The sequence below is a fragment of the Pseudopodoces humilis genome, chromosome 1 (genome assembly GCF_049639895.1).
Source record: "Pseudopodoces humilis isolate 2021_Gansu_Grassland_sample_001 chromosome 1, ASM4963989v1, whole genome shotgun sequence".
Taxonomy (NCBI): domain Eukaryota; kingdom Metazoa; phylum Chordata; class Aves; order Passeriformes; family Paridae; genus Pseudopodoces; species Pseudopodoces humilis.
The window spans coordinates 148,899,218-148,923,058 of record NC_142200.1 but is presented as its reverse complement, the minus strand read 5'-3'; the positions used below and the strand labels follow the sequence as shown (position 1 = coordinate 148,923,058).

At 43.1% G+C, this 23,841-nt stretch overlaps 1 protein-coding gene across 6 annotated transcripts in view; it reads right to left on the bottom strand.

Annotated features, from left to right (window-relative positions):
* The window catches only part of ADCYAP1R1 (ADCYAP receptor type I), a 138,053-nt gene extending 115,189 nt beyond the window's left edge, over positions 1-22,864 (bottom strand). For all 6 annotated transcript variants that reach the window (XM_088054310.1, XM_088054313.1, XM_088054318.1 and 3 more), the window contains exons 1-2: positions 22,796-22,864; positions 22,226-22,447 (exon numbers count right to left, since the gene is read on the bottom strand). The gene's annotated coding sequence lies outside the window, so the exon portion shown is untranslated. The remainder of the gene's footprint in view (positions 1-22,225; positions 22,448-22,795) is intronic.
* Between the last annotated feature and the right edge of the window lie 977 nt (positions 22,865-23,841).

Below are 23,841 nucleotides of genomic sequence, written 5' to 3'. Positions count from 1 at the left end.
AACGTGGTGAATACAATGAAATTGTATTTCCTGATGCCAAAGGAATAAATACAAGATGGTGTGAAGAAAACAGTCTGATATAAACCTGGTATTGAGAAAAGGGTGCTTGGGAGTCTGGAAAAGTTGCCAAGTTGTTCAGAGAGGATGATCAAATGATTTTTCTTTGCCTCATGTGTACAACTCCTTGGTATTTTCCTGTGCAAAGTCAGAGGCATTCTGAATACAGCAGCTTGTACATCACTGAGCATTCTGAGCTGACAATCTGTGGTGATGGCCCAGATGAACATCCACACTCCTCCTCTACACTTCTAATCAACAGCAAAAGTTTCATGGGCCAAACTCCAGCCCATCTCAATAAAGGGACAGATATGTTTCCCAGCTTCTCACTGGGTAGAGAAAAAAATACTTCTATTGCTGTGATTCTTCAAGTGTGATTTGTCAAGGAAATGAATCCCAGAAAAAGCCTGGGGCTACAATCTTGTCTCTTCCATTCTCAGGGAAGTGAAAACCCCTTTTTTGTTTTAACAGTTTCAGCTTCTCTACCACACTGAAAGATAAGGTTAAGACACTGCATGAGCACTTAGAAACTGTGTAATTTTCTTTTCCTCCACATTTCCTATTGTCCTCCTTCGCTATTGCATTTCTGACAGCCTGGGCTCCCAGCCGTGTCCCATATTGTGCTTAATAAACTCATTACGTTTGGACATCATTAGGACCTTCCACAGCACGTGTTCTTGCAACACCAGGGGTGGAATCCAAGGCACATAAATCTGGCTGTCTGAAAGGGAACCATCTCTATCCGCGCTGGCTTCTCTCAGCTGCTTTCACAGTGAATGGAAGAAATTGCCCTCTGCACCACATGGCTTTGCCTTGCTCCCAGACAATGTGCTACTCATCTTGGCAAACAGAGGGGTAATAAAGCACAAAATCAGTGTGATCAGCTCAAGAGAGCCTGTGTGGAATAGGCACAGCCCTGAGAACAGCATAAATATCAAATTAAAGAGGAAAAAAAAGTGATAGAAATCAAAGTCAGTGTTGGGTCAAGAGGTTAAGCTGGAAATGGAAGAACGCTTTGGACCATCAGCAGAAAAAAGACCGGAATGTGTCTTCCAGAGAGAGGAGGAAAATAAAAATAAAATTAGAATTTTGAGAGGACTCCATATAATGTGGATACTTGTAAACCAATTTCTCTGACACATGAAGACACTGCAGTGTTAATAGATACAGATTCCCAACCTTCCCAATGGCTCTGATTCAGAGCTGGATCCCACCTTTCATCTTAAAGCACGGGGTAAACTCATGTCCCTGCAATGAGGAAATCTTTGATGAGGAAAAATGCATCAGTGGAGGTGTTTCAAGGCTGCACGAATGTGGCACTTTAGGACAGGGTTTAGTGATGAACCTGGTGATGCTCAGCTAATGGTTGGATTCAATGATCTTGGAAGTCTTTTCCAGCCTAAAAGATTCTATGTTCTAAAAGATTCTAAGGTTCTAAAAGCTGTGACACAAAAGGCAGTCATAGCCTGACACAGAAAGGAAAGTGTCTAGAGAAAAATTTATCCTTCCCTTCCCTTCCCTTCCCTTCCCTTCCCTTCCCTTCCCTTCCCTTCCCTTCCCTTCCCTTCCCTTCCCTTCCCTTCCCTTCCCTTCCCTTCCCTTCCCTTCCCTTCCCTTCCCTTCCCTTCCCTTCCCTTCCCTTCCCTTCCCTTCCCTTCCCTTCCCTTCCCTTCCCTTCCCTTCCCTTCCCTTCCCTTCCCCTACATAATGTACATATTCAGTTTAATTCATACACCACCACTTCACTACTATTATGAATAAAGTAGCTTTACCACTTCTAGAAAAAAAAAAAAGCAAAAAAAAAAGGGCAAATATAAATGAAGGGAAGTGATTCACTCCCATGTAATCATCTTTTCAGCCAGTGATTATCTCTATATTCATCCTCGTTGTCTGCTCATGGATCTCCAGATGAGAGCTCTGGAAGATGAGCTGGCCCTATGGTGCTCTATAGGGTGACAGGGAACACCTGGGAAGGTCAGAACAGCACAGGACCATAATGATTTTGTATGAATACACACACACACAGACATACAAGTACCTGCAGAACTTATTGGCCAATAAATGATGTGTTCTGTTACTTTATCAGTTCTAGAGGTGTTAAAAAAACCCCAAAAGAAACTCATCAAAACACAACTAGAAGATGTCAGTTGTATCCATTATAGAATTGTTTATACTTCTGTCAAATTCCAAGCTACTACAGCAGCAATATTATCTACAGATCCTGTGTGAACAGGAGACAATGGAAACTAAAAAAAATGAGTAATTTTCCTGTCTTGGATGTGTCTGTTGAAGTGAAAGCTGGAAATCCTGATTATAGATATTAGGCTGTCTGATTGTGAAGTTTATAAACGGACAGGGTGGTCATCGGATGAGAGGCAACTCAACTCGCTGTGATTCACATTTTCCTTTAGGTGTCATGTGGAACTGGAATATCCCTTGTGGCCCAGAAAACAATCAAAGTGCCGTTCCTTTCCACTGGATAGCTTTGTCATTTTATCGTCATGCATCCCAGTAAAACCCAGGATATAAACACGTAAATCCAACCAAGCTGAAATCCCCTCTTCTCCAACGTGCCCACTGCTCAGTTTGAAATGGGTTGACTCATGTCTCAAAGACAGAGTGAAAATGCCTCTCTCCCCATGGGGTGAGAGTTATCTCATTAAAATGTGTACCTCTAAACCCGAGATAATTTCCACAGATCCCTTGTATAGTCCCTGAGATGCAATCAGCACATCCCATAGAGTTCACAGCCTATGTTAGTTTATCCTAAATTATGTATTTCAAAGCAACAGATTAATTGCATCCTATTTCTCTATGTTTTCTATCAGGAGGAAGGGAGTGAAAGAGAAGGACTTAAGAAACAGCATTAAAAGATTCATTCCAAAAATTAAAAGTTGCCAAAACCACACTCAGCTGGTGAGTAGCATCTTAAAATGGGCAGCAAATTAAAGTTTAATAGTGTGTTTAACAACAGCTTCTTTCTTGTTGCTCCAACCTCCTCCCTCTACTTTCCTCACATCAGATCAAATGTAATTTCTGTTCAGGTCTTCTTTCACACCCACCTTGAGCTTAACATGTAATTTAAATGAAAAAAATGGCAGTGAAAAAATGTGATCATCATCACGTGCCTTTACAGCACATCGGGTAATGAAGGTTTAAACCTTTAGAAAGTCTTTAGGACAGGGGATTTTGGCCAAAGATTTCACAATTTCATCATGATGTGTAATTTATCAGTTCTACATTATTCCCCTATTTCCTTGGATACCCTGTGGAGAGGGTTCCTTCTAAGCTCTTGGAATAACTACAAGAACAGTGCTCTAGATGGGTACAATTTCCTAGGCTGGTTTCTCATGGACACACAAGACCTGCCCACCACCGTCAGCATTTGATAAAAACTTCTGAAAATGATCAGGACACTTCCTAATATCCAATCTGAAGAAAAGCAACCTAAGAAAAAGAAAGTTTCACTGATCTCCAGCACTGGGAGATCCACTTCAGCAGCCTCCAAGGGCTGCAATTTATTAAGACAAGGATTCCAGCTGTCCCAAAGCCCTCATTTCTGCAGGCTGCATCATTGAGGACCCTCATGGCTGCAGATGGCACAGATCTCATTCAAGGAGTCTCCTTGGGCTTCCTCATCCAAATATAGGATTAAAGAGAGGATTAAAGGTGGACCAGGACAAGAAAATAAAGGAGAAACCATCAATGGTAGGTGAGAGCCAGCTGGCAAAACCTAGGGCAAATTTTAATGGTTTATCTGTGCTTTGGCTGACCTTGGAAATACCCTTGTGTTTAAACATGGAAGCAATCCTAGGAATTAGGTACTGGTAGCACAGAATAATTTTGAGTTTTCTTCACAACATTTTCTGGCTCAGGCCAGTCTGGTGAAGTGGCATCTCAGTCTTGGGTTGTTGTTCCCTGGGAATGTATTCTGTACCAAAGACCATTTTTTCTTTGAAGGCACGCCTCAAATAAAACCCCTAAACCAACCAACCAACCAAATGAAAACACAAAACCACCAAAATAGCCCCACAAACAAACAAAACCCCAAAAATCTCCATCCCCAAACAAACAAACCCCAACCAAATCCTCCACATGCAGTAGAAAAGGTGAATCTGCATTTTATGGTGTTTCCTCCGTGATATCCCAGAGCTCACTTCCGTCCCTGGAGTTTGTTGCCAGCTGCAGCAAATGAGGCATGGGATGAGTTTATATGTTTTTCTGAAACATGTAACTCACTGGGGAAAGCAGGATAGGGACACAGAAAGGAAAGGAAGAGAATGATCTTCTCTCAGCAAATAAAATTGAATGTGTGATAACCTGGAGTCAGCACAGCAGGAGCCTGTTTTGGACAAGAAGAATAAATTTTATGCTGGAGGCTGGATAGGATGGTGCACAGAGGACTCTCCAGGGCTCAGCTTGGCTGCCATTAGACATGTCCAAAGAATTGGGTATTTTATTGAAAATTGTTTTATTCAGAAACAGCAATAAAATGAAAACGCAGTGTGAGGCAGAGAATAATTTTTTCCAGGAATATTTTGTACACTTTTGGGTGTGTGTAGATCTCCCACTTACATGAAACCAAAATGTTGTGGCATGGATTTAGATGTCTTTTGGATTGTTTAATTCTATCCAGCAATGCTTGACTCTAATTGATCACAAAATCCTTCTTGGTGGATAATAATAGCAGGTTTTATAAAAATAATTCTGGCTCATGCTCTGCAAAGGAGTGTGGTGTTCTGTGTTATCTCCAAGTCAGCAAAGAAAATAATGACGGTTTTTAAAATCAAAATAATGTAGGATAGAAAGCAAACAACCCTTCCAAAAAGAAAAAACTAATAAACAATTCTGAAACCCAAACCAGGACATTAAAGCTTACAGGTCATAAATAATAGGTGAATAAAACCTAATAAGGTTTATTCAGTGACAGTCATCCAGCTCCAGTCCAAAAGGCCATGATTAGCATCTCTCTAAAATGGAAATTAATGTGGTTTTCTCCTTCTCCTGCTTTTTTTAATGTGTTTCCCAAAGCAAACCACACACCCCAGTTTGCTCCCACATGTAGAGGCCTCCTCAAGGCAATGTTCATCTCTGAAGACAAAAGCAGCAACTTTTTCAGAGTGCCTTGAGTGAGAAAGGAGGACAGTGAGTACTTCACATCTAGGTAACCTCAGTATTATAGATCCACAAAGGATTAATTTAGCTTTAAGTACCTGCTGTACCTCCTCTGATCACCAGCATAGGGAATAACACCAAATTCTCTTTTTTTACTTTCACAGTGTTTTTCTTTTCAACTGTTTTTAAGTTAATAGAATTTGTTTGCACTAGCTGAGAGGAAATTGAAATTTCTTCATTAGAAGATGTGAATTCTTTCCTTCTGCTGCCTCTCTGTAGAAAAGAGGTGTCCACCATTGGGTACAAATCCCATAGGAATGCTCCAAACACCTCAGGAAGGCTACAGACATGCCTGTCCCCAGCTCTGGCTGTGCTGGAAAGGACATTACCCCCAGTCAGCCTGGAGACACCAATCCACGCTGCACCGCTGCCCGTCCACATCGAGCTCCCTGCAGCATCGCTGCCTGACCCAACTTACTCCAGGTGAATTGGGTAAAATACTGGGTTGATTTCGGTTGGATATTAGGAAGAAATTCTTTACTTAGAGGGTGGGCAGGCCCTGGCACAGAGTGCCCAGAGCAGCTGTGGCTGCCCCTGGATCCCTGGAAGTGCCCCAGGCCAGGTTGAACAGGGCTTGGAGCAGCCTGGGACAGTGGAAGGTGTCCCTGCCCATGGCAGGGGGTGGGAAGTGGATGATCTTTAAGGTCCCTTCCAACCCAAAATGTTCTGTGATTCTATGATTTTGTGATTCTATGAATGAATAAAGCTTTGCCAGCCAAGGCCAGTGAGACCCAATCGGGTAAGGGAGCTCCCCTCAGCAGCTCAGCGGGGAGATTGAAGAGATGATGATGGGATGGTGGAGCTGGCTGGAGGTTCTGGTGTCTTCAGGGAACTGCAGGGCTCCAAAACAACTGCATGGACTTCAAAACTCATGGACCCAAGGTCTTCCTATGGTCCTATGGGGTTCTTTTCCCCCTTTTTCTTGTTATGTGCTACTTCTCTTGATGTCTATGATTTTAAGTCTCAAACAGCAGATTCATTTTGTCATTCTTGACAGAGCAGGTGATGCTGGGTCTTAACAATGCACATATTCTAATTTTCTGACTGGAATAATTTTCCAGTAATAAAATATGAAGCAAATTCTCCTGCTCTTTAATTTGCCATTTAATCGATGTGTTCACATCATGCTCAGTAAATGGTGCGCTGTCAGTTTAATTTGTTCAACTCTTGTTGTGCTACTTGTTTTCACTCCTCCTTGCTTCCCCCCTCCCCAGTACATAACCAACGTATCATCTTGCATCCCATGTGGGATTTCTCTGCTTTCACCTAGTAAATCTTTTAATTCCTAATTTGCTATTCTGCTCTAATAGATTCACCCATGAAAAGAGCCCGGAAGGCTGGAGCTAAGAAAAATCACTTTCATTTTCTCAGATACTATCGAGTGGTTTAATGTAAAACACACATGCAGTGCACAGTTTGTGATCTCAGATTTTATCATCCATGTGTTGCAGAGCTGAGTCAAACCTGATCAGGTTTTTGATGAAGGGATAAAGATTCAAGTCTAGGCTGGAACCACTTAATAATAGTGAAAAAAAGTAGTTGCATAACAGCAAGGAACAGTTCACAAGAGACTGAAATTTGGCTCCAAAGCTGGTGTAAAATGTGGACACCAGCATAAGTCATCCAAAAGAGAACTTAGAATTTAATTAATCTTGCTGCTTCATTATTTGGGATCTCCATCTAAATTAATGATTTAAAGTGTTAAAACAGCAAATTGACAATCTATATTTAATCATAAATGCTATTTCTGTTTGTTGTTTACATTTTCAGCTTTTTTTTCCCCCATCTTGAAAAAAGGATGATGAGTTGGGAGACAGAGTTTGAAATTTTTATTTTTTTATAATTGGGGAAAGTATTTCAGGAATATTTTAATTGGATATAGATATAGATATAGATATAGATATAGATATATAAATATATAGATAGATATATAGATATATAGATTAATTTTTATCTTTTTCATTGATTTTTTCCATATTGGACCATGCCATATGGTTCATTCTGATTTAATTTCTAGCAATTCATAATTTAATCAAGAATTACTGTCTAAGAATTGAACAGAAATTAAAAGCACATTTGGAAATGCACACACACGATGTTCTAAGCCCCCCTGCCCTGACTAAGGAAGGGAAAACAAAGTTGCTCATGACATTGAAATTTATTGAGAATTACGTGATGCCCTGAACAAAGAAAGAATCATGTGGTGTTAGTGAATTGACTGTGCTGCTCCTGGACAAAGAGTTCTTCCCAGTTAATTATTAGTGTTTAAATTATAAGCAGAGATATTTTAGTCTCTTTCTGCTGTTAATAAAAAGAGCCTGACACCTCCGTGGCATGAATCATATTTTGACTTCAATCACTCTTTGGTCTCTTTGGTTAAAGATGAAGCCTGTACCGACTGCCCTCCTAATTCAGAAATAATAGAGTTTGTACTTTTTTTTTTTCCATGTTCCACCTCTGTTTCACAACACGCTGTGACCTCTAAAGGTTCTCCCAGCTTCCAGATTGCATATTTTCATGAGGGTTTCAGTCAGCCTCATTTTCTTGGAAATCAAAACTAAATTCCTGTGAGAGAGCTCAGGGTCTTTAATTGCCAGGATGAAGAGTAGGTGTTCACCTTGCATGGTTTCCTCATAAAAGACTGAAAAATTGGTTTTATTGCTACAACAGTTCCATCTTTCAGCTAATTCCAGGTCATTCTCTTTCAAGGACATCCCATCCCTGGAAGTGCCCAAGGCCAGGTTGGACAGGGCTTAGAGACAGCGGGATAGTGGGGGATGTCCCTGCCCATGGCAGGGGGTTGGAATGAGATGAACCTTAAGGTCCCTTTCAACCCACACCATTCTAGAATTCGATGATATTTTCTCCCCTTCACCCCCCAGATCACGTTACAATTTTTTTTTCAAAATTTACAGTGAATGTTAACAAATATGGAAGTTGATGACTTTTATCAAGATTTGTCTCTTAAGCATGATTTTATGTTGGGTTTTTTTTTCCCATTTCATTTCCTTATTTTTTCCTTTTACAAGCCTAGCTCTGGGGGTTGGTGAGTCCCTTCCATGGCAGCAGGATTGGCTTTAAGGAGTGTCCACCCTCCACTCCCCCCAGCACTGATGTCACAGGGATAACCTCCCAACTTGTTACTATTTACAGGAATATTAAAAGTCCTTCAAGATCTGTTCCTTCAGCTCCCAGGGTGTCTGTGGATTTAAAAATGCCAACAGTCTTAAGACAGATCCCTATGATAAACAAAATTTCTGATATGTCAACGTGAGGTACAAAAAGAGAAAAGAAAGACAACCCAGTAAAAAAACAACCCTTCTGAAGATAAGTGCCAGTTGTACTCTGACTTCTGAACATCTCTAAAGCACTAAAAACAGACATGAAGAAAATGCTCTAAAATTGCTCTTGTTGTTATTGTCACTAAGGAAACAACTTCCCAGGAATCTGCAAGTTGAGTATACAGGCTCTTTGATGCACAGCCAACTCTCTCCTCCACCACACTTCCCAGCTCTCTGTGAATCAGGTCTGTCCACCAAGGGAGATCTCTCCTGCCCTGTCTCAGCTGAGGCCTCACTTCATGCAGGGTTTGAACTCTGAATCTCCAGAAAAGCCATAATCCAGACTTGCCACAACACGCGCTATCAAAGCACAGAGTCATGACTAAACTGAGGGACTTTGCCTCAAGATACTTCTGCAATCCCACAGCACTGCCAGGAGAGCTAGAATAGCACAGGAGCTGTGGAGTGTGGGAGGCACAAGGCAGAATTTTTTCTGTCTGTTCATTTGTGGTGTTTTTTTCAGCCACGCTTCACACACCCTCCCCACACACACAGTGACTGAGATGTGTGCTGGGTTTGGATTGAGGCAAACGGGTTTGTAGGAATTGTTTAACTTCTTCAGCCCTTCAAGCAGAGTGGCCATCTGCACACTGCCTGCTGGGAATGATGTACGAGATGGGATCATCTCTGATTTGAGCCCAGGCACTGCAAAGAAGAATCTCAGGCGACCTGCAAACCCATTCAACATGCAAATTATTTATCACTCATTTAATAATAATTTAATAAGGGTTTAGTGACCAAATTCCTGTAGCTTAGGATGTTCCCTAGTGGTGTTCAATTTCCCAGCATCAGCACAGCCGATGTTTTCTTGAGTTGTAGAGTCCCTCATATCCCAAAAAGCTTGATAACATATTCTGCTGAAATACATTCAAACAGGAGCACACAGAGCAGATATTCCCTGTCACCAGTTCTGCTGCAGACTAAGGAGCAAATAGTGGCTAAATGAATTGAAAAGGGACAGCACAGAACAGGCAGCAACTAATGAACAGAATTATTTTCTTAATTACTGGAGACTTAACCAAGACTTAAAGAAAACTGGTTAAATAGAATACAGGTGAAGGCTTCAGTAATATAAATTCATTTCAGAGCATTTGAAATTTGAAAATATTTTCTCGTTACCATGGACAGGTATCCATATCAGATCTGACTTCCTAAGGCTCCTTGAAGAACTAAAGCACTTTTATCCAAGAATCAGAATGTCTCTTTGTAGACAAGTTTATTTCTAGTGTGTCCTTATCTTCTTGCAGTCTCTAGTCTTCTATTCCCCTCCTCCCTGTGTAAAAGAGTAATCTGGCTCTCTTTAACTCTCATTTCTGAGCTGTGTAGACCAAAAGTGCTTAAAAGGTCTAAAAGCAAAGCTGTTCTGTCCGAGCCAACAGCTGGACCACAGCGAGTCCATCCATCAATGGCAACAAATCAATAACCACAGAGCAATCCCCTACCAGGGTAAAAATCTCCGTGCAGCCAGCAAGGAGCCTTTGCTTTTATGTTGAACTCATCACCCACCTTTGGATCAGAAGTGATTTTTCTGCTATCTCTTTGTGAACAAGAGGGAGCTCAAGGAGCAGCCAACAACCAACAGAGGTGGTTTCATAGCAGGGGCAAGAAAATGGCTTTAATTTTGTAACCACATTGTGAAATGCACCAGGTTTGGAACCTTCCTTGGCCCCGAGGTCAAGTAATGACTTTGCCATCACTCCTGCTCACTCTGCAAAACTGCTTCACCACCAACTAGAACAGCCTGTGGAAACACCCTCTGGGCCACGATTCCGCAACTCCTATTTGCCTTCCTTTGTGAAATACCTTATTTAGATATTGCAGAGAGAGTCTGGAGATCAGATTCTCCCAGGCTACTGCAGATTCTTGCTGCTTCCCTCCCATCAGAGCCCTGTAAATGATTATCTGCCTTCCTCACCATTTCCAGTCTCATTGGTTTTCATGCCAGTGCTGTCAAGCAAACACACCTCTGCTGAAGAGATCTTAATGAAAACAGTTTCCCCTCATCTAGGGAGATTCATTTCATCTCGAAAAGACAGCAGAAATTTCTGTCACTGTGCATCGTGGAGATAAAAAAGGCACAAATGCAAAACCCAAGCAGCTGAAAGATGTTTGACGACAACTCTGTGCCTGTCTGAGCACACAAGAACTCTGACGTGAGTTTTCCTCAGATAATTCCTTAACTACCAATTTAGGATAATGACAGCCAGACTTTTAAGAAATCCTTTGGGAAAAGAGTAAGTACACGCTTTTAAATTCTATAAACCTACAAAGGAAATATTTTGATTTTTTTTTTTATTATTTTTTTTATACTTTGAATCTATTAACCCTATGTCCCATCCTTGACATGGAAAGCCTTTGTTTTGTAAATCCATAAGGGGAGTTAAGAGAGTGTTTTACAAATCAAAGTGGATTTTCCTCCAGTAGTTTCAGACATGTACTTTGTGGATGTTTATAAATAACCAAGTTAATCCCAGACTCCTGTACTGGACAGTGGAGGGGCGAGGATAGGGGAAGCTGGTATGGAGCATATATGATTTATTTAAAATTTTTGCTTGAGGAAAAAATACATTAATTGAACTTTATATTTTATGCTCTGTGGATACAGGGTAGAAATTAATGTAGATGTCATGGAGAGAGTCTGTCTACAAGGGCATGTAGTGCTAGGACAAGGAGGATGATTTTAAACAAAATGGTAGCAGGTTTTGATTGGCTATCAGGAAGGCATTGTTCCCTCTAGGGTGGTAAAGTGCTGGAACAGGTTTCCCAAAAAAGCTGTGGATATTCCATCCCTGAACGTGTCCCAGGCAGGGCTTGGAACAACCTGGGATAGTGGAAGGTGTCCCCATGGCAGGGGGTGGAAGGGGATGATCTTCAAGGTCTCTTCCAACCCAAAGCATTCTGTGATTCCATGACAATGATATACGGTAGAAATTTACTCAAAGTGCCTCTCTGCAGGTGTCTCCTGCAGGGTGTTGTGATTTTGCAATGGAATTTCATTGCTACTGGAGCAACACATCAACTAAATCCCCAAATGAATAAACAAGTTTCAATACTTAGACTGATTGGTCTAAATGATTTCTTTTAAAAGAATTCAGAGAATGTCTGTTTCAATACTTAGACTGATTGGTCTAAATGATTTCTTTTAAAAGAATTCAGAGAATGTCTGTAGAAAATTTGCTAAGAGACATATTAAGGACTTGGGGTCATGTCTCGTTTATCCCATGGTATTGTTGAAAGGCCAAGTTGCAACAAGCAGGATGAATATACCTGACAAACATTTCAGCATTGCTGACATCAATAACATGAGCTCCTTCCCTGAGCTCACTGCACAGCATCAAGCAGGAGCTCTTCCAAACCTGCTTACAGGAAACTCAGAGGGGAAAATTCAAAACAACAGGTGGAGAAAGGTGTAGGTCACACTGTGTGTCTCCTGCTTTGTATTGTATTTCATGGGTCACTGAAGGCAGCAGTCAGCTGAGAGAGGCAATGAAGAATAAAGTGTTGGATCCTAAAGAACATTTTATAAAACCAGGCTTGAAAATACAGAGCTTCCAGCCATGGAGCTCATGGTGATGCTGGCTGAAGTCGTGGTAAGAACAGCCTGAATCCCAACTGGACAAAGAGGGATCTCAGCAAAAAAGGGTGAAGAATGATAATAGCACAGAGGGGAGCAGAAAGTGCCTGGAAGATGTGCATTCTTTTGCTCTTTTTCACATTTGATTATTAAATGAGCTGGCAAATCACTGTGGTTCCTTTCACTGAGAGGGGAGGAGTTTACATCTTTCGTAGAGATGAGAACTTTGTTGAGGGCTAAGTCCAGCTTCAGATGGTGTCAATACTACCTGCCCAATTTAGAGCACATTAGTATTTCTTTCTTTCTTCGTGTTCCCTTACATCAATGTTTTTTCTTTGCCTTCTTCAACTTAAAGGAGAAAAAAATCACTGCAAATGTTAATACAGTGTTTAGAAGTGCTGAAAATAAAGGCAGGAGGATGTCGGGACGATGTCCTGATCTATGTTGCTCCAGCAGCAAAGGAAACAAAGTCCTGAGATGCATTTTGAGGAAAGATGGAAATTATTATTTTCTTCAAGAAGTTAAGAAATTCTTGGAGATTACTGCCCTCTTTACTCAGAGGACAGTGGGGCACTGGAACAGGTTTTACAGAGAAATTGAGGATTCCCCTTCCCTGGAAGTGTCCAGGGCCAGGTTGGACGGGTCTTGGAGCAACCTGGGATAGTGGAAGGTGTCCCTCACCATGGCAGGGGTGGGACTGGATGGGTTTTAAGGTCCCTTCCAACCCAAACCACTCCATGATTTTCTGATTCTATGATTGATTCTCTGATTCTATGTTGAGGGCAGTTGCAGACATGTGAAGGAACAATGTGAGCTCAACCCTCCTCAAGTCTGTCTTCTCTATCTTTGCCATTCCTGATAAAAATGCACTAAAATGATAAATACAGGTCTTGCTTTCTGGTCTGATTTTCTGCCAGTTGCAGGCTAAATGCAAACACAAAGGCACTAAAGGTGGTGATTTTTCAGCCACACAGAAGTAGTAGCACATTACAGGGATGCATTTTGGAAATGGCAAGGACGTGGCACAAGTACAGAAAAATTTGGCATGTTGAAACCAGCCCGTGAATCACAAGATGTAATATTTTGGGTTAAAGCTCTCAGAGCTGATTTATAAAATGCCAGCCTGAACATGCTGCTAAAGAGAGTGATATGGATTATCTTGGCCATGCTCTCAGACACGCCTGCATATCCTTTCCAGCCTGGCCAGTCTACATGGAATGGGGAGATCTGTTAACTTTTCTTCTTTTGAGATCATCATATCTGGCTTTTCTGGCTCTTCCACAGCACTTACTGCCCAGTATTCCCACATAGCTAATGGAGGCAAAAAGTATGTCCAATCCAATGATTAATTTTAGAAACGTGATTTGAGATCTAAAGAATTGAAATCGGGATTCCGTAGGTTTCATTGTTGTAAAGATAACATTTAATAAACACCATTTATTTCCACCCAGACATCTGCACACATAAAAGGGTTGTAGTTTTAGAGCAAGTAGCTATAAAAGAAGCAAAAAGGAAATTACATAAAATTATATAAGATTGCCAGAAATTTCAGATAACCCTTGGTTTAAATGAAAGCATTTTTAAACTTCGACATTTCAGTGAATGACATTCAGTACGGAATAGTCTGTCAGTTCATTAGGCAGAATATCAGGTTAGAGTTTCTGCAGTCAGTGGAGAAATGAACTGCATGTTAATGCTCAGGTGAACTTCCTTCTCACTCTTCTAGAAAATAACTGTGAGCTCCAAGTTATCTGATCTCAGTGATCAGGTTGAGCTCTCATGCTCTTGGTTTCATACCCATATTTTTCATGACATTTCACACACTGAACTTCTTCTGGCTGTGACTGGATTTGGCAAAGGGTCACATGCATGGTACTGCATAATTTAGTGCACATGAAAATATGCATAATCTATTTATTGAGGTCTGTCTCAGGAGCTCTTTGGGAGTAACAGAGTAACTAAATTATGTCCTTGTTCTAATTCAGTAGGGTCAATGGGAAGGAAAGCAAGAGGTTGATGTAATGTTCCATCCAGAAAAAATATTAAATCAAGAGCATGTCAAAAGGGAGACTTTCAGTTTGGAGAAACCATTTTTATTTCTGCTAAGATGTGAGACTTACTTTTCCAGATGGATCCTGGAAAGATAAAAAAAAAAATATTTTTCTTTCAGGGAGAGTTTCATCAGAGGTTTTCCAAACTGATGCACATAAAGCTCCCCAGAGGACCTGGGAGATGCTGAGTCTATCAGAAGAATATTAAAGCCTGGTGCTTTGAAGAGTTTTGCTCTAAATAAGCCACGTTTTGCTTTAATCACCTTGGACCCACTTTTGTGTTTTCTGGAGACAAGAGAACATGCCAGAAAAATGAAAGCAGGCAAAAGCCACGCAAGCCTCCACCAAAGTGTGCAGCTGACATTGCTCTGCTCATCCCAAAGAGGAGAGTTTGGAGAAACTGAAACAACCTGGTAGTAAAGCCTCAGCACTTTGGAACCTGGACAGGAAGGTCTTTTCACATTAAAAATGCAAAACTATGTGTAGATGGAATCTACATCTCGAGGAAGCTGGGCAAAGAAGTCACAAGGAAAAACTCCAGACTGAAGCTGGTGAATCACAAACACTCAAACAATCCAGAAGTTCTTTCTCACCCTAGGAGAGAGAAATCTGGGCAACAAAAGCCAGGAGCTGTCAGTGGTAGCTGAATCTGGAGAAAGTCAAATACAATCTCAAGGTTGCCTCATGAAAAATTATTCCAGGAATCATTTGGAGCTAAATACATTCACCTAGAATGTAGCATTTTTGTGTGTGTTTTTTTTGTTGTTGTTTTTGGGTTTTTTTGTTTTGGTTTTGTTTTTTTGGGGGGAGGATTTGTTTGGTTTGTTTTGTTTGGTTGGTTTTTTGTTTTTTGTTTTGTTTTTGTTTTTTTGTGGTCCAGTACTTTAACTGTGATCCAAGACAGAAATTCAAAAAGTTATTTTCAAGCCCTGTATGAGAGTATATGAAAGTCAATCAATTTTTTGTGTGTTTGATAAGAGCACAGAGGCCAAGATTTGATCAGTCTCATTCTACACCAACAGGAGAAGGGATCACAAAGCCAGGACAGGACTCAGACAGCAGATGAAACCATCTCAGTGGTATTTATGGAAGACTTTTTTCGGCTGAAGAGCTACAGAGCTCAGTCTATAGTAGATAAGTGTATTTATCCACATTGACTGGGCACTGGCCAGAGGCCAGAATCAGTAGCTGAAATGCTGGTGCTTGGTGCAGCAACACCCCAGGGTATTTAACCTGCCCTCAGGAAGAGGGGAAATGATGTGCTGTAGATAAACATCACACTGACAAATCCCTGATGGATGTCAGATACCCCGGGGGGATCTCAAATGACACTTAACACCTCTGTTTAAGTGGCTGAATCATGTCCTAATTCTCCTTTTATTTTAGCAGGAGTTTCTGCACTCAGATACAGGCAGACACTCCAAAACCCATGCCCGTCTTGATGTGTCTTGATCTGAGAGCTGGATCCCATTTCGGGTCAGCATCATAAAAATTATCTTAGCAAAAGGGTCCTAAAAGTTCCATACAGAGAAAAGGGAATGAGTTGAATACTAGAGGTGAAAAATCTGTCAGGGATGCACTTGCTAGAGGCACCAAAAAAGGCTGTGATGTGCTTTTCTTCTCCCCTGAATGAAATTCAGACTTTGGTAGCCTGTGAAGGCTCATTTCCACGACTGTCATTGCTACATGCAGCTGTGGAACAAGCAACAAGCCAGAGAACAAAAAGCTGGAGAATGCAGAGCAGCATCCAGAGGCTCGGATGATGCAGAGAAACAACTTCCACATGGCTAATGTGGGCTTTCCACCCCGCTCTCTCCCTGCAGCCACCAAGAACCATTCTCTAATGAAGTTGGTTCCAGCTGTTTGCCCACTGTACGTAATCATCTCGGCTCACAAACCCATTCAGCAGCACAAAAAGCCCATCCAGGCTGTCAAAAGCCACAAAACCCGGATGAATGAGAGTGGCTTGTGCCATCCAAGGCTCCGGCAACAGCTGTGACACATTCGCAGCCTTAGTCATGAAGAGCTCAAGCATCTGCGGTATTTCAGATGCTCTCTCATCTCCTCTGCATTTTAAGTTAGAGCACAAAACTCCTGGAAGGAATCCAATGATCCAACTCTCTAAAACACAGGAAATGAGTAACTTCACTAACTTTAACATGGGTCTTTAAATAATGCACTTGTGCTGGCTTCTTTATAGAATTTGTTTCTAGGCCAAGATACAAAGTTCTGTTGTGTGTCCAAAATCTTAGATGCAAATTAAACCCAAGCACATATTTTGGTACTTTGGCTTTTGGTACTAATTGCATCAATTTAAGAATGTGGATGCATGTAAAATGTCATTATTACAAATATTATTGTTTTAAAAGGAAATGCTTTTTTACTTATGACCATGACCGTGCCATTTTATGTTTTTGGTAGAAATAAAAAGCTCTTTCTCTAAACCTACTTCAAAAATGTGACAGTAAGAGCAGAAACAGAAATGTTGTGATTTAATAAAGTCTTTCCATTCCAGGAAAAGGAATTTGGAGTTAAAGATATCGTAGCTATTTTAAACTCCCTTTCGAAATATATATAATTTATTTCTGCTGTGGAGAAATGTACCTCTTACTGCTACAACTTTAACTCCAGTCTATGTATCAATGTGTTCTGAGAGGTTCATATTTTTTTTTTTTGCATTATTTGGTTTTCAGTAAATAATTTTAAAGGCCATAGTGAAGGAGGAAGATGTTAGTTAACTCTATTTATCAGTGGACTTTGTTAGCTCAGGACAGAGGGTGAAAACACTAAAATAAAAAAGCACTGAGCTATTGATATATGGCAAAAAGCTGCCTTTTAGGTCACTTAGTTCTGAGCACAAGGGCTCCAAGATGGTCAAAATATATTTCACAAGGTGCCAGCCCTGAGCTAATGAGGTCTGGTCAGCATTCATCTCCAGCTCTGTGCAACTTCCAGCGCAGCCATTCCCATCCAGGGTAGAGCAGATGAACCTGGAGCTTTGCACAGCTCCTGCCTGGCTGGGAGAACAGGCAGAGCCAGCTTGTGTGTGCCTGCAGAAAATCGTGTCACTGTCCTAGATGTGTCCCTGTGCTGGTGTATCCACAAAATCACATCCGAGCCTCAGCTGGCAAATCCCTCTGAGTAACTGGACCAAGGAAGGAAGTGTTGATACACCAAGGAAGCCTATCAGATCTCAAAAGTCAAGAAGTAATTAAAACAAAAAAGATAACTAGGTGGGATATTGTCTGGGACGTGTGGCATGAATTCTCCAGCAGCTGTGTCTGCCCTTCATGAAATAAAGATATGGGGTCCACCACAGCAGTCTTGGGCTTTTCATAAAACCTGGGCTTTTCATAAAACTTACCAACTATCAAAATTTGTCAGCTAGCAAAATATGGCCAGCCTTCCCCTCCAAAGAAAGATGGGAGAAAAGCATTTCACTTCCCGGGGATGCCTCTGAGACACCATGGAAGGCTCCATCTGGCTGATTGTGGATGTGTATCTGAGTCAGCTGCTGCAAGAACCTCCTCAGGGTGATTCATCTGACCCACTCCAGGGTGGGATGAACTCTGCTCATTCCTAATACACTGAATTAAGGTGATTGGCTTGGATGTGAGGATTGAGTTTTCAGATGCATCATCCAGGCAGCCAAACACTCCTGAGTGAGAAAGGCTTCCCTCCACGTGAAATGAGCAACAGTTTTGCCAGAGGATCCTTTGGGGACAAGTTTCCTCTTGAGAATGAGTGAATTTATATATCCTCCATCCCTCAGAGATGCACCTAATGATAAATCTGCTCCCCAGAAACCAAGAACTTAATTCAGTCGCATTTCTGTTCAACATAATTTCTTTTTTCTTAAGAATCTTCACAGAATCAGATGGACAATGCACTGTCCCTTGCAGGGACAGAAAGTAGCAAAACTTCCCTGATTCTGAGCAACAAATGAGTAAAAATAAAAAATCCAGGCTATTAACTCACCATACAGATTAAAACATCTTTTCCTGCCCTAACCCTCAGCTCCATTTAGCAAACCAACAAATCATAGATAACAGACCATAATTATCCTTCCATTTGCAGCTCCCGAGCAATCATGACCCAAGCATCTCTAATGGGGTGAAAAGCCACAGTGATTGAGGCACATTTCTTGTGGAAGTGCCTCAAACTGGATGGACAAACCTGAAAACAGACCTGGCAGATGTTTAATGTACGCTCAGTAAGGAGCTCTTAGACATCAATACTCCCAATGTGTCACGAAATAAATTATTATTATTGCTATTGCCAAAATTTTTATTAAGAATTTAACCATATACATACTCATCCCCTTTTCTCTCAGTATCAGAGTGAATTATGAATTACATTAACAAAAACTAGAATTATTGGGTTATTTGTTGGGTATTTTGGTGCTTGTTTTGGTTTGGGTTTTTTTAACAATGGCAGTAAGTACAGGTTTTTTCACCTTTAAAAACTTTTTTTTTTTTTAACAAAAACTATGGCAGTTAAATAGATCAAAGTAGTTTCAGATCATAGCTCTCTATCAAGGAATAAAATATGACACCTGAATGAGCAGGGATGGGACCATCAGGGTGTCTCCAGGGCAGATAAATTGAGGAATTTGTATTCAAGAGAAGCCTGGAACCAGAGCAACAAACAAGAGTCCCTGCAGCTGCGTATTCCTGCAGGACCCCTTCCAAGGAAATATTCCTCAGCACAACAGCCACATTGGCTTTAAATCCTCTGTGTGGTGGTGCTTCCACCTTTTCTTTAGGAGATGGAATGGTTTAGCTTGTCCTAAGGAGTTCAGCCCTGAAATTGTGAATCCAGCTACTCTGGAGATGAGCTTGCAGGGCACACAGTCACTGAGCTGCAGTGAGTTACATAAACAAGGCTTCAACAACCCAGCCAGTTTTATTCTCATTCCTAGTTTGCCTTGTGCAGATGAAAGCCTAAGAAGACAGATAATAAATTGAGAGAGCAAAAGGTGGTCAGGGGATAAAACACCAGCAAAGCAGTGAGGTGAGGGGTGGATATTCTGCCATAAAGCTTCTGAAAAAAGAAAATTAAAAAAAATTCTGCCTTTTTCCCCATATATTTGTGCCCACTCAATCACAATCCAAACAATGTTTCAGCAGCCACGACAGACACAGGAATTCTAGAACTTGTTAGTGCTGTGGAAAACTACCAAACACCTTTCTGTATGCAAAGCATTCCCTAGGAACTGAACGAGTTCAGCACCAAGGGAACTGGGAAAGTCTCCTCTGAGCAGCCTGTTTCAGCCGTGCCACAGCTCACCCTGACGAGACACTGTCAGCAAAGATGACTTTCAAGTTGTGGATGGCAAAACACAGAGACTTCCTCACTGCTGCATTTACATCCCTCTCAGCAGAGCTGTTCCACTTCTGTCCTGATGTGGAAAATTCACTCAAAAACCCTGTTGACTGCAGTGTGTGCTGAAGCACAGATGGTAAGGGATTGGCTGGATGTGACAGGAGCAGAGGAAATGGAAACAAGGAAACACAAGCCAACTGAAAAATTCCCCTCATTGACTTAAAGATTGCGGCTGCACTCCCTGGGCCAAGGAAAAGGGTGAAATAAAATTCAGCATCTCCACTGACTTCCACATCCTCAGATCAGTTCTCCTCTCCTGGGAACGGTGGCAAATAAGCAATTTCTCTGTTAAGTCAGGACTAACTGCAAGACCTGGTATTTCTGCAGATTTTTCCACCAGGCATGAGTTACAGCATGATCCTGCCCTGAGTTCACTTTTCTTAGCGCTTCTTAACTCAGATACTCTGGTTTCATTACAAGATAATCTGAGCTAATTTAGGAATTAGACTGTTTGTACTAAGTGTGCTCAGAAGGAAGGAAAGGCAAACAAAATCTGCTACATTGGAATGAATCAGCTCAGGGACACGGGGCTGAACTTAGCAAAGGCACAGGCACATATGGAACTCAACCCCAGGAAAAAAACTATCTCCAGGATGCCGTCTCAGCCAGCCAAACGAGGAGAGACGTGATGAACAAAGGTCTGAATGTGCTCAGCAGTGCAGCCCACCAGCTGAGAAATCTCAGGTTTTCTCTCCCTGGTAGCATCCCACAGCTCCTGCCTCCGTGTTTGCGAGCCTCACAAACACCAGCAGCAGCAGCAGCAGGTCTGAGGCTGTGGCACCACCGTGCCAAGAGCAGACATCTCAAACCCACAGCGAGGACAGACCCCTCCAGTTTCCTGCAGGGACCCCCATGGATGATGGAAAGCTAAAGCTGAGGAGCAATCACAAAGCCTGTTTAAAGAGAAATAAGTGTATTTATCACACAAAAAGCCCCTTCTCGTGACCTTGAAGGCTGTGCAGTGCCCGTGGTTATCCTCCCAGCCTTTCACACGTCTTTGGTTGGAGAGAACAAAACAGCGGAAATCTTCCGCTCTGCGGTGTCCGAGATAAATGCCCGGGACAAAATGAGCTCAATTGGAGCTGTCCTGAATGACAGCAAAGCAGCAACCCTGGCCCACAGCACATGGAAACAGGTGGGAATAAAAGTGGAAGACCACAACCCACACATAAGGGGACACATCAACTTTAATCCAACTCCCCTTATTGCCCTGACCAGCATTCCTTAATTATTCACCCAATTCCAGTGTTGCCTTACCCATCCTACGGGACAGCTTCTTCCAAGCCAGCTCCAGGGTGTTTGGCATTAGCCAAAGCGAGATGGTTGTATAACACCTTCTTTCTCTGCAGCTACACCAGGAGCACTTTCAGGAGTTTGTGCTATCATTAACCTCCAGTAATCAAACATTCCCTTGGATTAGCCACGGAAGCGTTTTCCTGCTGTACCTGACCAGTGCTGCATAGGCTGGACAGAGGAGTGAGGGGGCTGTGTACCCAAATAACAGCAAGTGCAAATCCATTTGTTGTTTTTTTGACTCCAACAGATGAAATTAAAAAAAAAAAAAAATCCACCAAGCTGCTTCAGTTACATATTGCTGTACCAGTCCACCACTTGCACTGTAATTAACATGCACCAGACGGATGGTAATTGATAATTCCCTGGGAAAGAATCACGTCACTTCGCTGCCTTATTCACTTTAGTTAAGATTTTCTGCTTATTATAGCTACCTCCAGCGCTACTCCAATACATCCTTCAAGCTAAAGGCCAGATTCTGTTTACCTGCAGATCAGATGCAGAAGAAATCCACTGACTTCCAGGGAGTTCTCCCAGATCTGCTGCTGTGTAAGTGGGATGATCGTGTAGCCACAAACACCAGCGTGCCACTAATCAAATCTCTCATTTATTCCCGTGCATTTTCCAGTTCTGCACAGCAAGCTGCATTATTGCATTCTCCTTCTCTCCCTGGCTGTAAACTCCTCAGATTCCAGCACATACCTGAGCGCTTCGCATCCTAAATTGAGAGCACAGCGGACAGGAGCCTGTCCTGTGTGCCATCCCCGAGCGGAGATGTGCTCTGCATGAGGACGGTGTTATTACAGCCAGCTGCTCAAACACTGATAAGAAGTGCCCAGAGGCACGCTAGCGGAGGTCAAAGGCACACGAGCCGCAGTTTCTCCCTACTAGCCCTCAGTAAAATCAAGCAGGTCCTGCTGCACTGCTCGAAGGGTGAATCAGAGTTTCTGCGGCAGGTGAGGATGCAGAGCTGCATCGGGAACGCCGACAGCAGCGGCGGGGCTGTTAGCAATCAGGTTTTATTTACCAGCCATATTGTGTTAAAACCAGACGTGATTCCCATACCGAGCGCCTCAACCTGTCACCGCCAGCAAAGGGAGATTGATTTGTTTGCAAAGAACCAAAGCTATCTGGAGGACGCATCCTCCGGGGCTGCCGGAGGCAGGAAGCCCGCATGCAATTCCCCTTGGCGAAGCGATGCCAGGAGCCGGGGCCGCGGAGGGACGAGCCGCTGGATAAATCAGTGTCACTCGCAGACAGGCTCCTCACCGCAGCGCCGCGGGGCCATCCCCGGGCTCGGGGGATGGGGCTGCCCCGGGAGGAGCTGGGGAGGCCGGGGAAGGACTCACCATTGCTGCAGGGCTCCGTCCCGGTGCTGGCGATGCCGCATCCCCATCGGGGGGACAGTGACCGCGGGGAGCGGTCCAGCCCCGCTGGCTCCCCCCGGCCGCAGGAGGGGTCGGCGCCTCCCAAGGGAATCCAAATTCCTCCTCCCTCGCCTGCCGGTCATGTCCAGGCTGACTTTGCTCAGGGGATGGGCCAGCTCCTGGCCGTGAAGGAATTTGCCATCGCTAAATCAAAAAAAAAAAAAAAAACCAAAAAAACAAACCAAAACCAAGCAAACAAAAAAACAAACCCCCCCCCCCAAAAAAAAAAAACCAAAGCAAAAAACAAAACCCAAACAACAACAACAAAAAAATAAAAGCAAGAAGGGAGGCGGGATATTTTAAAACTTTTTTCTTTTTTTGTTTTCCCCTCTATATTTTTTGTTTTCTTTTTTTTAGGGGGGCTCGGGGCGGGGGATGAGAGGGGCGCTCAGGCTGCCTGAGATGCTGTGCCGGGCTGAGATGCTCCGGTGCCGGGCTGAGATGCTCCGGTGCTCTAGCCCCTGCCCCTGTGCCTGTGTGTGATTCTCATACCCAGACAATGCTCTGCAAAGCGAGCTGGTCCTGCGGAGAAATGCAAACACCTCCCTCCCCCGAGTGCCTGAGCAAAGGGAAAGCGATACGGAACCAATAGCTTCTCCTTGGCTGCTCTCATTAATATGGAGGAGAAAAAGAAACCAATGAGGAGGAGCGGGAGGAGGGATTTATTCAAATCAAATTTACTGAATCGAACACCCTTTCCCCTTTTTTTTTTTTTTCTCTCCTTTTCCCACGTACCCCAAATCAGCCTTTTCCCTGTCACTTTAGCCCCGTTTCTGCAGTCCCAGAATTTTTTTTTTTATTTCTTATTTCATTGCTGTGGCAGGGTCAGCAGCACACGGCGATGGGAGGGAGGATGACATCGCCGCTGGGAGGAGAGGGGGCTGTGCGAGGGAGGATGAAAGGGGCCAATTTCTCCCGGACCTGCAGAGTTGATTGCAAAGAGAAGCGATAAAGTAGCTGGAGTTGTCAGGGAGGGGAACTGAGGGGGAGCAGAGGAGGAATTTCAGCTGGGAACACCATTTTGCAGATGGTGTGTGCAGATGGGCAGGTGGCCTGTGTCCAGGCTGAGCTCCCAGAGCTCGGAGAGAGGATTCCATTCTCTCCCACAGCAGATGCACACCCCGGGAGGGAGGTGGCTGCACAGGAACAGCAGCATCTGCACTGTCCTGCAGCGCCACAGAGCCTGCCAGCCACGGCATCCCTGGAACAGCAAGGCACGAGTGGCACTTGTTGCTGGAAAATTACCGGAGGGGAGCTGTAGGGAGGGCTGGAGAGAGGGGAAGGGATGTCCAGCTGGTTCTGTGTCCAGTTCCTGCAGAAGATCAGGGTGGCACATGTGCCCTGCACAGGAGCATCCAGGCACTGCTCCCTGCTGCACAGGGCCCGAGGGAAGGCTCTCCAGACCTGGGGAATGACACCTAAAATGATCCTGAGCATCGACAGCAGGCCCAGAGCAGTCCTCTGCCAGGACATCCCATAGAGACACTCAGCCCCATGATGATTTTGCTGCTTTCAGGACTCACAGATCCTTGTCAAGA